The following is a 15,909-nucleotide window of genomic DNA, read 5'->3' on the forward strand; positions in this document are numbered from 1 at the left end:
CAGAGATGGGGCTGCAGCCAGGTGACTGAAATGGGGAGGTGATATCAGAGAAAGAGGTGGTGACATCTAAAAAACTGCAGCCGCATCATAAAAAAGGCAGGCACACCGTTTTAGTGCCGGAAGTTAAATTCCTTTTTTCCTGGTGAATGTCGCTATATTTACATGTCAGTGACACTTACAATATTACCATTGCAGCAATATTTCTGTTTTATCTTAGTATTGTACCGATCTGTACTAAATGTTATGTGTTGTATCTTTTTGTCTATGTCCTGATTACCTCTGCATGTGAGTGAGTGAGTGCACCTGTGGGGTGGGGGGGAGCGTGATTGAGTCGTGACCACAGTGTGTTTGTGAATGTTGTCCAATCGTTTTGTGTTTGTGCCTTGTTCGGTTTGTGGGGTCCAATAACGTGTCTTGTTATGTCTCCATTGTATGTCTAAATGATGCATGTTTTCACAGGTCTTTGCTGTATAAAGGCGCAGTTTGCACGCTGCTGTGGGCTGTGTTGTTGTGTGCTGACTTTGCTGAATAAAGTGTGCTGTTTAGCAAACGAGATCTGGCTGCGGTTTTCTGGCTCCTTTGATGTTCTCTCAACTTTACATTGGTGATCAGAAGCGGGATAGGACTAAAGCGTTGAGTACGAAGAGAGGGAACCAGGGGAGACCTAACCGGAGCCAGCATGCCATTACTGCTTGAGTGGATGCTGGCAAAGGAACAGAGCATCTCCAGAGTGGTTGCGGGACTGGGTCACCTCGCTGAATGGAGAAGAGTAGCAGAGCTGGAGGAAGCACGGCGCCCCAAGGCAGAAAGGCAGGGCTCGTCCGGGCAGGGCAGTGGAGCCGGAGGGAGCGCGGCGCCCCAAGGCAGAATGGCAGGGTTCATCCAGGCAGGGCAGTGGAGCTGGAGGGAGCGCGGTGCCCCGAGGCAGAATGTCAGGGCTCGTCCCGGCAGGGCAGCGGAGCAGAAGGGAACACAGCATGCCAACGCAGAATGGCAGGGCCCATCTAGCCAGTGGGAGACAGCAGAGATGCACGGCACCTATCAAACTGACAGACAGTCGCAGTTACTTGTACTAAGTGTTATGTGTTGTATCATTTTGTGTCACTGTTTCGTGTTTTGTCTATGTCCTGAGTGAGTTAGTGAGTGAGTGCACCTGTGGGGAGAGGGGAGCGTGATTGAGTCGTGATCACAGTGTGTTTTGTGCCTTGTTCGATTTGTGGGGTCCAATAATGTGTCTTGTTATGTCTACATTGTATGTCTAAATGTTGCATAATTTCGCTGGGCTTTGCTTGTATTAAGATGCAGCTTGCACACTGCTGTGGGCTGAGTTGCTGTGTGCTGACCTTGCTGAATAAAGTGTGCTGTTTAGCGAATGAGATCTGACTGCGGTCATCTGGTTCCTTTGATTTTCACTCAACATTACAGTATAACTAATGAATATGGCCAGCGACCCGTTTAATGAAATAATAAAAGAGTTTGAGTAACACTGCAGTATAAAACAGAAATGTCTTTGTGTCTATTTTTAATATTTTCTTTGCAATTGGGTTTCGCTGGTATAAAACGTAATTTCCAGCAGACACTTTCTAAACGATGCGCCTGCTGTTTTCTAAATGATACGCCTGGCTTTTCCTCTGATGTGGCAGTAGTTTTTTAGATGTCACCACCCCTTTCTCTGATGTTACCACCCCATTTCAGTCCCCAGGTTGCAGCCACGTCTTTGTGTAGATTTGCTATCTCTTAGCTCTTCTCAGCCACCGTATTTATTTGTTAGATTTCTCTTAAATTGAGTTAGCATTCTTACGGAAGTGTTGGTTTCAAACAAGATATCAAGTCTCCTCCAGCAATCACAAGTCGGAATTGTGCTCATTAATGTTGTACATTTACTTTGGTGATGCCTTATTCACTCATAACTCAGTAGTTATATATTGTCCTCTTAATGTTCTTTTTCCCTCAAGATGTATTTTTCTTTTCCTAAAAGGAGCAAAGGAGGTGTTTAAAAACTCTGTTAGGTAGCTTTGAAGTACAGCAATTAAAGAACGCATGACTGTATTGCACTGTATATTTAGCTGCATTCTCACTCATTTGGCAGAAACTGATCTATTTCTTACCTCGCTTAGCATTTAATATGACCCCCCATTCTATTGTCATTCAGTGGCTTTTTGTCTTTTAACCATTGCTTGAAAGCCAGAGAGCTGCTCCAGGAGGCTAAGCTTGTTGTAGATTATACCATGTTAAGTCCCAGCAATGTCTCTTTATTACAGCTGAGGAAAAAAAAAAAAAGTTTCATGAGTTTAACCATTTGTTTGGTTACGTAGAGTAACCAAGCATGATTTTTCCTTTTGAAAACCTTCTGTCAAAGAGATAAAAACAAAAGAAGAAATAGTCCTCATATTTATTTTTAAATCAGTTCTCTTTTTGAGAATAGAGTTTTTCTAAGAACTTGAGACTCGATTTGTCTTCATGTTGAAATCCCCAGGATTTACTCATTTTCTCCCTTGATACCACTGTAGCAATAGAGGCTCAACCCTGCCTAACATCAAACAGCTGTCTGTGGGTTACTGTGTAGAGCTGAGAGAAAATTAGGATGTGTCATAGTGTGATGTTAACAAATGTAATTCCCACAGCTAGCGAGAGTCAATGTCTTTGCTAGAAACCTGGATTTAGGGGTCAGTTGGATGAACTTATACACACAGCTGGAATGTATTTGAGCATTTACGATCATTAGGGAATAGAGGGATTATTTATAAAATATAGAAATGCAAGGTAATTCCCCAGCATTGTAAAATGCTCCAATAAAAATCAATCTGGGGTTTAGCAGTGTGGAGTAGTGGTTAGGGCTCTGGACTCTTGACCGGAGGGTCGTGGGTTCAATCCCTGGTGGGGACACTGCTGCTGTACCCTTGAGCAAGGTACTTTACCTAGATTGCTCCAGTAAAAACCCAACTGTATAAATGGGTAATTGTATGTAAAAATAATGTGATATCTTGTAACAATTGTAAGTCGCCCTGGATAAGGGCGTCAGCTAAGAAATAAATAATAATAATAATAATAATAATAATAATATCCTTGCAGGTATACTGTAGGTTGAACTCCTTGGACTCAGGTAGCAGACTCCCAAAAGTTTTGAAAGACTGGTTATTATTTTTACTGCAATATATTAGAAAACAAACTATCCCTTTTAAAATAAATCTTTTTCAAAGCTATGTTACACAGAAATTGAATTAAAAAAAGCTTGATTCATCAGTTAACTTTCTTATAATAAAGATAAAACATTGATTGAACTTGTGTTTTTCAGAAACTTTCAAACTAAACACTTTCACACAGATACGTATTCTTAGCCATGGCACACAAAGAGATCAATTTTAATGATCTATTTAGATCAATTGCCTAGGCCTTGTTGTGTCTCATTGTTGGCCTCTTTTGCTTAAGGCTTTGCTAGGTTCTGTCAAAATGTTGTTCTCTCCGTGTTAAACAGGCTCCATCGGCCTGCAGATTTTCACCTGGTCTGTGGCTGCAGGACTAGCCTAAAAATAATTTGTCTTTCTTGCAGATGCTGTTCTATTCTACAACTTCTTACAGTTAACAAGCACAATTTTTGTGGTTTTGGTGGTGGCCTGAATCTATCAGAACAGATGAAACTGGCTTACAGCCTGTGCCAACCTTACCTTTGGGCAGTGATGTACAGCTGAATGGCTTCATACGTCTTTGCTAATCCACTGAGCCACCCCAGCTCCAATCAATAGCCTTAAGAGGAACATTTTCAGGGAAAGAGAATTGTGAACACATTACTGCAGTAATACTGCTCTTTAACATACATCAGGCTTTGGCCATGAAGGTTTATGATAAGAAGCTGAGGCAGTTTTCTTTCTTTTTTTTTTTTTTTTTACTTCCCAGCTGTGCAACATTTTAAAGATATGCTGTAAACAAACACGTTTCTCAGTCTAACATTTTGTATACTACTGTACGTCATTGCATGTAAAATTCCTACTTTTTCTATATGTTTTTTTTTTTTTTTTTTATCTAGGGCAGGCAGGTGTAATTTGTTTTACTACAAAGGATTCACTACTGTTAAAACAAAGACACCCTTACACTTCTGAAGGTTGTGGAGATCTTAAAGTAAATTGGATATAAGTGAATTAATTGAAAGCAAACAGCTTTGAAACAGTTTATGCAGACCTACAGCTAAAGTAATTGAGGTCTGTGGACCGGCAATGCTGGCACAGATAAATAGGTCACTTAAGTTGTTTACTGCACTATCAGACATGATGCATGATAAAGCTAGCAGAAAAGGTCCTGCTCAAGCTTTATCTCCATAACAACCAAGAGAAGAACAACTATGTTGCACCTCTACAAAACAGGCTTGAACCACAGAGCAGTTGGAAGTAGAACAGCTAAATTAAACTGATGTCCAAATAACAAAGAGCTGAAAATGAGAGTGTGGTCTCTGACACTACAATTTAAAGGGAGAGGAAGTTTTACACACCCAAACCATCCAATAGGATCTGTGATAGTGATAGTATGAACAAGAATAAAGGCTAGCAAAGCTATTTGATAGGCCTAGATCTGTGTTCTGTGATACTGACACTCCAGAACATTATTTGGTGTATACAGTAGCTGTACTGATGAGGCTTATTGGTCCCTGCTTTTCTTAAATGAGGAAAGGATCAAAGGCCCTGATATACATTTACAAAAAAATCTGGCTATTTAATTAAACACTTAAGTGTCTCTAATTACACCGTAATTAAATAGTATTTTTACATGTTGTTACATTGTAATAATTGTGTTTACAGTGTTAGCAACTGCCTAAAATGTTAATTTTGTAATTAAACATCATTGTACTTTATCTAGAAAACAATAAGTATAATTACCATGTTAATATAGTATAATAAGTGTAATTTAGAGACATGTTACTCAAAAGCATTTTGATTCATTGAAAGCAAATGCATGTGATTCCCCTCAAAGCTGTATTACAAAACATATTTGCAAACACAATACTTGTTTGTCATTTCATTAAGAATGCAGTCTTTCTGATAAATGAGGCACAAACAAAACCACTCATATTCACAGTACAATTAGAGCTGTAGGTACACATAAACTTACACAGGCAAACACATATACACACTTACATTAAGGTCGTACAACTGATGAAATAGAAACTATGGAACCAAAAGGACTGTTGCAGGCAAGTAATAATCATTTTGGATCATTTCAATATGACAAAATAATACAAAAACATAAACTTATCAAGGAAATAATTAAATGTTACCTTAATGCAATTAGTTTGTCTGAATTCCAGGTCTGACTGTATTTATTATGAAAGCCAAGATTAGGATTAGTGGCCTAAGCGTGATTAGAAGGAGACTGTTATTGATTATTTTTGATCAGATGACTGGCAGGCAAAACAAATGCTTTGTCATGCCTCATTTGGTCTGTCAGTAGGCCTCAATGAGGACCACTGGTTTACAAATCTAGAAGCTGTGTAAGGCAAAGGGCTGCTAATTACAATAAAATGCAGGATGATTTATTAAATGGAATAGCCAGTCCATTTTAATCCTGGACTACAATTCTGACTCCACAGATGAACGGGAATTGACTTAAACCTTTTGTGCTCTATCTAAAGTTGTAGTCCCTGCTTTTAAATCTATTTCCAAATATTGTATTAGGTTGGCAAGTCTCTGAAGGTATACAGCACACCTCACTTTTATGGTGATCTATACTTAAGCGTCCACCAAAGATAAGGAATCAATGAAAACTAATCAAAACAAAAATAACATACATTTCCTGACATTGCTGTAAATTCAAAATTAGAGATATCTGCATGATCAAAACATTGACGCCATATATCAACAGTATGTACAGAATAGTACAGCAAAATAATTGGGAAAGAATAGTTTATTGAAAATGAGATTCGTGTTATTTAAGACTTAAATGTCATTAGGTTAGCAAAACTAGTGTTAGGATCTTGGTAAAGTATACTGTATTAAAATTACTGATTTACTGTATGTGGAATAACTTTTTGTATTCTCAAGATACATGAATGCAACTGTGACATAAGACGGGCGGATGTACAGACAGACGAAAAACCTTCCCACATTCTGGGACTCCCAATAACCTATGCTAAATAATGTTAATACCAAATTCTATCACAATTTATTTTAATAAACGTTTTTCCAGATATATGGAAACATGTAAAGTGTGACATCTGTATGTTTGTACAAATGTACGACTGCCTCCACTATATTCCTGTTGCAAGAGATTCCACACCCTGCGGGGGTACTGGCACTGAATAAGGAAAAGAAAATGTCTCTAACATTATATTACTAAATCTTAATCGTGGTGCTGTTAGTAATCATTTTTCAATATTAACTCTGTACTTCTTGCATATCGAGCACATTGTCATTTTGGTATTTATTTGGATTGCAACAGTTAAACAGCTCAGCAGGAACATATCACTGTTGGAATTTGTCTATATATGAAATGAAAGGTCAATTATAGCCTGAAGTCTTACAGAAATCAATGTGTCATCAACAATTAAAGGTTACATTACCACAGTGGAATGGCAATATAATAAATTTAGAGCCAATAAAGGAGACTTAAGGAGTGCTTAGGATAATCCACTCCGATACTTCTACAAATGCTTCATAAAGTCTTATTATTAAATGAAAGGTTGAGAACAAATTTGCATAATACTTTGCTCCTTTTTTTAATTACCCACAGCATTTTTATGGCCAAGGTTACAGGCATAGGTGGTCCTCCAAAGTGAATGACAATACCCAGCATTCAAAGTATATCCCACAACATTAAAGTCCTCATATACTGAGCATCAAAAGAAACTTATCACTATTATAACGTATTTATTTTCGAAAAAAAGGTATATACATGATGGACAATGACAAAATGTTTTTGGTTTCTTTTTAATCACTCGATCATTCATCCCTGACCATGACACGCATGAGTGACTATGACTGAAGCATATGCACTTAATCACCTAATTAGTGAGACAGTTGATTGGACACTGGATATGGAGTGATTTCAGCTGTTGAATTGCAAGCTTGAATAAAAGCAATAAAGAAAATCACAGAAAAAAAAACAATATGCCACATCTGTCAAGAGAGCAGCGCCTTCGTGCAATCGGCATGTTGGAGGCTGGACTAGGGCAGCATACTGTGGCTCGTCGTCTTGGGTGCTCACAGACAGCAATTTCAAACCTGGCGAGACAGTATAACCAGACACACTCTGTCAATGACAGGCCACAAACTGGACGACCAAGAGTCACAACACATGCCAGATCGACAGTTCATTTTGCAGCATCTTCGTGATATCAATTGTTAATCAGCACAATAAAAAGTCACTGCACCTGCTCAAAAACAGAGCTTGTCATTTTTCGATCACATCTAGTGAATTTTATCCAAATATAAGTGATATGTTTCTTTTGATGCTCAAATATAAGTGATATGTTTCTTTTGATGCTCAGTATATGTATACTCCATATGAAGAGGTGAACAAAGGATAACACTGACTGCACCTTTTGAAGCCCCTTTGTCTCACATGTGTCTCACATTACTCAAGAGCATGGCAGCCAAGATGGAACCCTTAGGCACACCTAGGGAGACATTCATTACAAAGGACCAGACACTCAGCATTACAAAGAGGAATATGTGGGACAAGTAAAAACCAAACCAAGCAGTCCCAGAAAGGTCAATGTAGGTTTTGAGGCATTCCACAAGGGTACAATCGTCAATGTTATGAAAGCTGACAGATGTAATGCACTGTGACACATCAGATGTAGAAACGTGGGCAAAAAAATTCCATCCTGGGTCGTATAGGAACAGAGATCATTCTAAATGGATTTTTAAAAAGATTTAGTAAATTGTATTAAACAGGGATTCATTCCTGGTAAAGCCTTTAAACAGTGGCCATTTTTCTTGCAACCATTTCAGACCTGTTTTACAGAGGTTGGTTAATATTTAAGCCATTTAAAACATTCCTGATTATAATCACCAGGCCCTGAAGATTTTTTATTTTTTTTTCTAATGCGACCTATCCAATTTTGACATGCTAAAGCCATTACAAAATATAATGGGTTTAACAACAAGAAAACATATTATGCCAAATGTAAATGAAAACAGGATTTCAAGGCAACAAAAGACATACTTTTTTCAGATATTGTGCTTTTGAGAAATAGGCTTCACAATTTATATATATATATATATATATATATATATATATATATATATATATATATATATATAATGTTTTTCGTTATGTGTCAGATAAAGAGCAATTTCTTTTTGTGATAGTGATATGAAACAAAGCAAGCATTTCCACAACATTTCAAAACAAAAAAGCTGTGATAGGCCGTGATAACTTAAAATAGAAAGCCACTCCACCCTGCTATTTCAGTCAATCAATCAATCAAATATATTTTGTATAGCGCCTTTCATTTATGCCAAGGCATCCCAAAGCACTTCAAATTACAAATAAACACACTGTGCAATAATGCAATATAATATCAAAAACATCAAAGTGAGAAGAAAAAATACTTATAAATAAATATTTGTCTGCCCTTTTGTATAAATAGTGTGGAGTAGTGGTTAGGGCTCTGGACTTTTGACCGGAGGGTCGTGGGTTCAATCCCCAGCGGGGGACACTGCTGTTGTACCCTTGAGCAAGGTACTTTACCTAGATTGCTCCAGTAAAAACCCAACTGTATAAATGGGTAATTGTATGTAAAAATAATGTGATATCTGTATAATGTAAAATAATGTATAATGTGATACCTTGTAACAATTGTAAGTCGCCCTGGATAAGGGCGTCTGCTAAGAAATAAATAATAAATAATATATATATATATATATGTATACACACAAATATGTGTGTGTGTGTGGCTCTCAAACACAATAAGAAATATACAGCTTTATGCCTTATTCTTTCCTTAAATAGCTGCAATGGAATTAAGAATAATTAGGAATATCTTCAGTGAAATAAGTTGAGCAAAAACAAATAACCACCTTGAATCATGATTGGCCTTTTAGCTACAGGAATAGCCCATGAGCATGTGGTGAAATTGTAAATGACATAATATGACCTTGCACGCTTGGGTGACAATGCATCTTCCGCATCTGCCTAGCTCTGAAATCCTCAAAGAAAACAGTTTATGCCTCACTGAAATGATGCTTCCATTCATTTCAGCAATGCAGTATATGCAATAGAATTTCAGATGAGAAAGTTGCATCCCAAAAAATACAAGGGCAGGACTTATTAAAACAGACTTTGGGAGTGCTTTTCAATTGTGGAGTTACACAGGCACAGCTGTCTCTGTATATGATTTAAACCATGCGATATTTATTCAACAAGAAGACAAATGTACAACAGATTTTCAGTAATTAAAAACAAACTTCCCAACAAGGGTATTATACAATGAAATGCCCTATAGCTGTGAAAATGAAGCATGACGTCTGTGCTCTAGAGAGCTGCCCTTTCATCTCATGTCCAGGGAGATTAAGTTGTGATCCTGTACACATGGATTGGCTGGTTCAGCACCCCGGAGAGCGGCTATAAGGAACACTTGCTTGTGCAGTTTCAGCATCACTGGCTAGAAATCCTAGTGAATAGACTAAATAGAGCGCTCTTAAAAAGATATGCCTGTGCCACATGCAGCTTGCATGTGGAATGTGAAAAAAACAACAGAAACAACCTCCACATTAAACAGACCAGAGGAAGGGCCATCCTGTCATAGTACTGAATATATAGAGAGAGAATGCATAGTGGCGCCCAGTGATATATCAGGTTTTCCTCCACAACTGAAGGAAAACTGAAGGAAATCTGTGGAAGAGCAACAAGAGCAAAGCTTATTTTTTATGAATCCTCATCACATCCCCAAGATGGAATGACAACATTAAACACTTCCGGGTCATTTGTTTTTATCATTTACTTTTGTTTGTGTGACGGATTGCTTTCATTTTTATTGCCCACAGTGAAGTTAAATTCACAGAAATTCAGGCACGGGTTTAAATCTTGTCAGGGGATGTCAGCTTGTCAGGACTAGGCAAAACATTCCGGTTCAGCAGGCATCTCAATGCACACCACATACACTAACCAGATAAAAAAAATACCTGTGGAAAAAAAGAAAAAGTGATTCATGCTGTTTTACAAAATAGCAGTAATCAATATAAATGGCAGCAATAATACATTAATACATTTTTTCAAATAGAACCCTGCATTTTGCTTGTGGACCAAATGAATTAGTAACACAGGACAGTAATGTGGGCAGTAACCCTTCAGGCTTTTGTGAGCCATGAAGCAGTATGTTCTTCTCTCGCACTCAGAGCTTCCAGATACAAACAAGAAATTACAGCACTACAGCATAACATTTCATGCAACATGTCCAGCTTTTGCAACGAATGAAAAAGGTACTGTTTTCTAGGAGGCTCACTATTGAACTGGTAATAAGTTATAAAAATATTAATATTTGTTATTGCACCATTAATGTGTAAGACTTTTATGTCATTTGATCAGGATTAAATCTGCATAAACAAAAGTATACTGTAACAAAAAGGTAAATTTTTCCATTGTCTGGATACTGTAATGATCCTTTACTAATTGGTTATTGTACCTTAAAGTAACGTATATAGTTTTTTTGTGCCCGTAACTGGGTTGTACTTTGTGGAATAGCCCTCAGTTGCGAGGAGGGTGGAGAGCTGTTTTGACATGCCTTGGATGTATCTGGAGTAACGTGGGTTAACGAGGGCTTAATAACAGAAGTGCTTGACTCTGTCTCATGTATGTTATGAAATTGAGCTGTGGAACTAGGCTATGAATGGTCTGAAGCAATTGACTACTACAAAAAGTGCTCTATGCTTGTACCCACATGGCTGGACTCTCTATACTGCCTTCTGGCCGAGATTAATATCAAACCAGCTGCCTAGCATTACAATAGCCTGCAAAAGAATAGGAAATGTTTCCCTTTACCTGGGTAACATGCACTTTTCTGTTGCCTTGGTAACATGTCCCATTAATTATTTGAGATAGATGTACCTTTTAAAAATGTATCTCAGGTCTGCCACCTTGTTCCCTTTGCATGATGATGTTTTAAGTAGGCTGAATCAAAAAACAGCGTTTTCTTAGAAGCTTTATAATGACTATCAATTTGCATCAGAGAATGCATGTAAACTTAATAAATACGTTTGTATTGTGACAAATCCTGGAATGCAGTACATTACTAAAAACAACTTAAAACTGCTAGCTCACAAACTTTCCTGTGCTATCTGTAAAATGATCGCGCAGTGTTCATTATACTCTGTTTATATGTATGAATGCTACTCTTCTACTATTCTCTGTTACATTGGGGCCGTCACCTGGATCTCATAGACCGGCTGCAGTCGATCGCCCAGGTTAAACGGTGGAATAGTGTAACGGCAGTGTTGTGTGATACACTGCCATTACGGGTGGGGTTCCCTGTTGGTGAGATAAGATACTCTTTTTTTGTGGTTAAGACGCTGGCTTGCAGTGCGTCGTCGGTTTATGCTACATAAGTATTAAACTTAGTACTTCTCTTTTACTGAACAATTCTCAAATGCACAGACCTTAAACGTAAAAAAATATATAGGGAAATATAGGTTTCTGATTACAATTACCATTCTTACAACCTTTCAGACAACTTGAGAAGTTTGAGAATAACTGCAAACAAATATACTGTGTCTGCAAATGCTGGAATATATTATTTTGTATTTCACATAAAAATAATATTGTTACGGGTCGAAGAAATATCACTACAAAACTTAGCTTTTAAACTAAACCATTTATCCTAGTCTATGTATTTAATTCAAGATCTGAATGTTATAAACAAGCTGTGGTGGATTAGCTCTTATTCAGCACTATCAGTTCGCAGCATTGTGGAAAGTACATACTTGTTATCAATAAAGACAGCTTTCTACTAGTTGAAGCTCTTTGACACAGGAGCAGATAAGAACTAATTCCCTCAGTTATCTGATAAACGTAATATATGTATATTGTGTAGGAATTCCAATCTGAATTCATCTGCTCCAACAGACCAATTGCACATCCTACTGATAAATGTATCCAAACCTCTGAGTTATTAAGAACATAAGAACATAAGAACATAAGAAAGGTTACAAACAAGAGGAGGCCATTCGGCCCATCTTGCTTGTTTGGTTGTTAGTAGCTTATTGATCCCAGAATCTCATCAAGCAGCTTCTTGAACATTCCTGGGGAGTTGGTTCCAGACTCTCACAATTCTCTGTGTAAAAAAGTGCCTCCTATTTTCTGTTTTGAATGCCCCTTTATCTAATCTCCATTTGTGACCCCTGGTCCTTGTTTCTTTTTTCAGGTCGAAAAAGTTGCCTGGGTCAAAATTGTCAATGCCTTTTAGAATTTTGAATGGTTGAATCAGATTGCTGCGTACTTCTTTCTTTCAAGACTGAATACATTAAATTCTTTTAGCCTGTCTGCATATGACATGCCTTTTAAACCTGGAATAATTCTGGTTGCTCTTCTTTGCACTCTTTCTAGTGCAGCAATATCCTTTTTGTAGCCAGGTGACCAGAACTGAACACGATATTCTAGATGAGGTCTTACTAATGCATTGTAAAGTTTTAACATCACTTCCCTTGACTTAAATTCAACACTTTTTACTATATATCCAAGCATTTTGTGGACCTTTTTTATAGCTTCCCCACATTGTCTAGATGAAGACATTTCTAAGTTAACATAAACTCCTAGATCGTTTTCATAGATTCCTTCTGCAATTTCAGTGTCTCCCACATTATATTTATAACAGACATTTTTATTGTCTGCGTGCAGTACCTTACACTTTTCTATATTAAATGTCATTTGCCATGTGTCTGCCCAGTTATGAATGCTGTCTAGATTATTTTGAATGACCTTTTTTGCTGCAACGATGTTTGCCACTCCTCTTATTTTTGTGTTGTCTGCAAATTTAACAAGTTTGCTTACTATAACAGAATCTAATGTAGATTAGGAAGATCAGAGGACCTAATACTGATTCCTGTGGTACACCACTGGTTACCTTGCTCCATTTTGAGGTTTCTTTCTGTTTTCTACATGTTAACCACTCCTGAATCCATGTGCATGCATGTACTTTGTTCAGTTTGAGATTTAATCTTTTATGCGGGACTTTGTCAAAAGCTTTCTGGAAATATAAATAAACCATGTCACATGCTTTACAATTATCCACTGTCGATGTTGCGTCCTCAAAAAAATCAAGCAGGTTAGTTAGACACAACCTCCCTTTCCTAAAACCATGCTGACTGTCTCCCAGGATACTGTTACCATATAGGTAATTTTCCATTTTCAATCTTAATTCCATAAGCTTACTTATATTAGAAGTCAGGCTTATTGGTCTGTAGTTACCTGGTTCGGTAACTACAGACCAATAAGCCATGAAAGCCAAAGCAGGGTCAATTTATCATGTCAAGCAGCATGACATCATTATAGATGTTTCAGAGATTTGCAACCTTTTTTTTTCTTTTTCTGAGAAACCAATTTCAGCATACAATAAATCTTTAACAACAATTATATGGTGCTATTTAGTGGAAGTTTAAGGTACTGTCAGTATAATTACTGGAGATAATTGGTTTCCTTTGCTGGTCACTGAGATAGGGACAGCAAAATTAGTTAATATCTGAAGACAAATCCTAGCCTTATCCTGAAAAAATACACCTGGAACACAAAGGACCAGGGCACTTGTGACTCGACATGTTTTCTTTCCTTTTCTCAAATCCTTTCCTCTACACTGTTGTACTGTATGTCCTCTCTGTTGGGGCTGGCTAAACTATGTTACCTTTGCTCTTTATTTGGGAAATGTCATTGGTATAAAAAATGTAGGTTTAGAACTAAAAGAATATGTAATTTATTTCACCATAGTACAGTTGCCTTGTGATATGGCATTTATTCAGGGTAAGATTCTTGATGGAGTCAGTGATGGGTGCTTTAACCTACTTATTGAACTCAGAATAAAATATATCTTCACATTCAAATAGAAGTACGCTATATACCTGAACTGCTGTTCTAGAAATCAATTACAGATTATACAATAATTAAAAGAAAGCTTTGATGTCATCAGGGCAGAACAAGATGAGGAGCTTATCTGCTTTCAACACAAAACACCACTGTGATGGTGCAGACAAATCTTCTGGAATGTTGCACAAAGCCGTACATAATGCCTTCTATGTTAACATATGAAGAAGCCTATGATTTCCTATTACATTTAAAATAATAATAATAATAATTAACAATAATCATGAATAAGCACACATTATAAAATATCGCCAATATGAGTAAGCATTGAGTGTATCCCGGATTTATAGTTTAGCTATTAATTCAAAAGTGAGGAACTGTGTTAGTTGTTATATAATTATATTGTGATTATTGGTACGCATTCTAAAGTGTGGTTATTATTTTCCCTTTTAGAAGCTGTTTTGAAGGGTAAGGAAATCCATGTTATATCTGTATCTAAACAACAGCCTCCACAGCTATCATCCTGGCACCTTTCATCAACTGTTCTGAAATTCTTCACAAAAAGAGGCATTTCTGAAATTCAGCAGTAAAAGAAACAAGGCAGTTTAAGACCACTGCTTTGCTTAAATAAAGCTCCAGATTTCAAGATTTAAAACCTGCAAGATCTGTCTCACTACATAGCAGCATCATATACTGTATGAATGTAAAATAACATAACTATCCCAGTAAATCAGCTCATCACTACTAACAAGGGAATGTTATAAACACTAAATACAAAGTGTAAATAAGACACACACACACACACGCATGCACACGTGCACACACACGTGTACACACGCACATGCACACGCACCTTTGTACACGAACTGTCCCAATACTTGAAGTGTTCATTCTTGCTTGGTTTTTGTTTTCAGCGTTTGTTCTTTTATAACATGACCCTTGTGACACAACACTGCAGCATATTTTGTGAAATGTGGTGGTGCATTTGTGATACAAAATCTTGGATCTTAAGTAAACTGGGCACTTTTTTAATATACCAGTAGCTGGAGAAGGCCATCAGTGACAAATTGTATTTGAAAACTCTCCTTGGACAAATTGGATCCCCCAGTGCCAAAGGTGATGTGCTTCTGCCCTTACCAGAGCAAAAACGCACTGCAACAGCCAGCACCCAGCTGGAGGTCCTGCTTTTTCAACCTAGTGAAGCAACGGCAGTCTGCCAGACAGGTCTTGATCTCATTACAAAGGGATCACCTCATACTCAAAGAAAGGACACTAAGCTGCATTCTGATGCTGGGCTTCTTCTTTTCTGTGCTCTTTGTAATCGATCAGCATGTGGACGGGTGAATTAAGCAATGAGGATGTTTGTGTAACAGGTCAGGGCAGTGCAGGGCAGTGTCATTAATTTCCCCGAACACACCCCAGCATTGTAATGGGCTTTTCTGCATGAAGCATCTACAGATGACTTTATTTTAGCACGCACCGTGAGGAGGTCAGGTAACGGTGTGCCCGGCCGCCACTAACAGAATATAACAGCACCATGCATTGTTGCATGAAAAGATATAAAGCGTCTTATGTTCAGAATGTGCATCACATTAGATACATAAAGCAGGAAATCATAACAACAATTGTTAATTGAGAAAGCATGATAAAACTACAAGAAACTATGTTTTTAATGAAGAAGAAAGAAGATGAAGATTGACCCAATTAATCAGTGTTGGACAGTATTGATATGGTGACCTGGCTCTGTAAGGGTTCACAATAGGACACATGCACAGTTACATTTTATTGAAGAGGTATGGAAGCTTGTAATAATAATAATAATAATAAGCTTGTAAGGAGCATCCTGTATTAGCTATTCATGCTGTGCACTGATTATTGGCTTGCAAAGCTAACTGCTCTATGGTTGGCTTA

This window comes from Acipenser ruthenus, chromosome 7, assembly GCF_902713425.1.
Source record: "Acipenser ruthenus chromosome 7, fAciRut3.2 maternal haplotype, whole genome shotgun sequence".
Lineage (NCBI taxonomy): Eukaryota > Metazoa > Chordata > Actinopteri > Acipenseriformes > Acipenseridae > Acipenser > Acipenser ruthenus.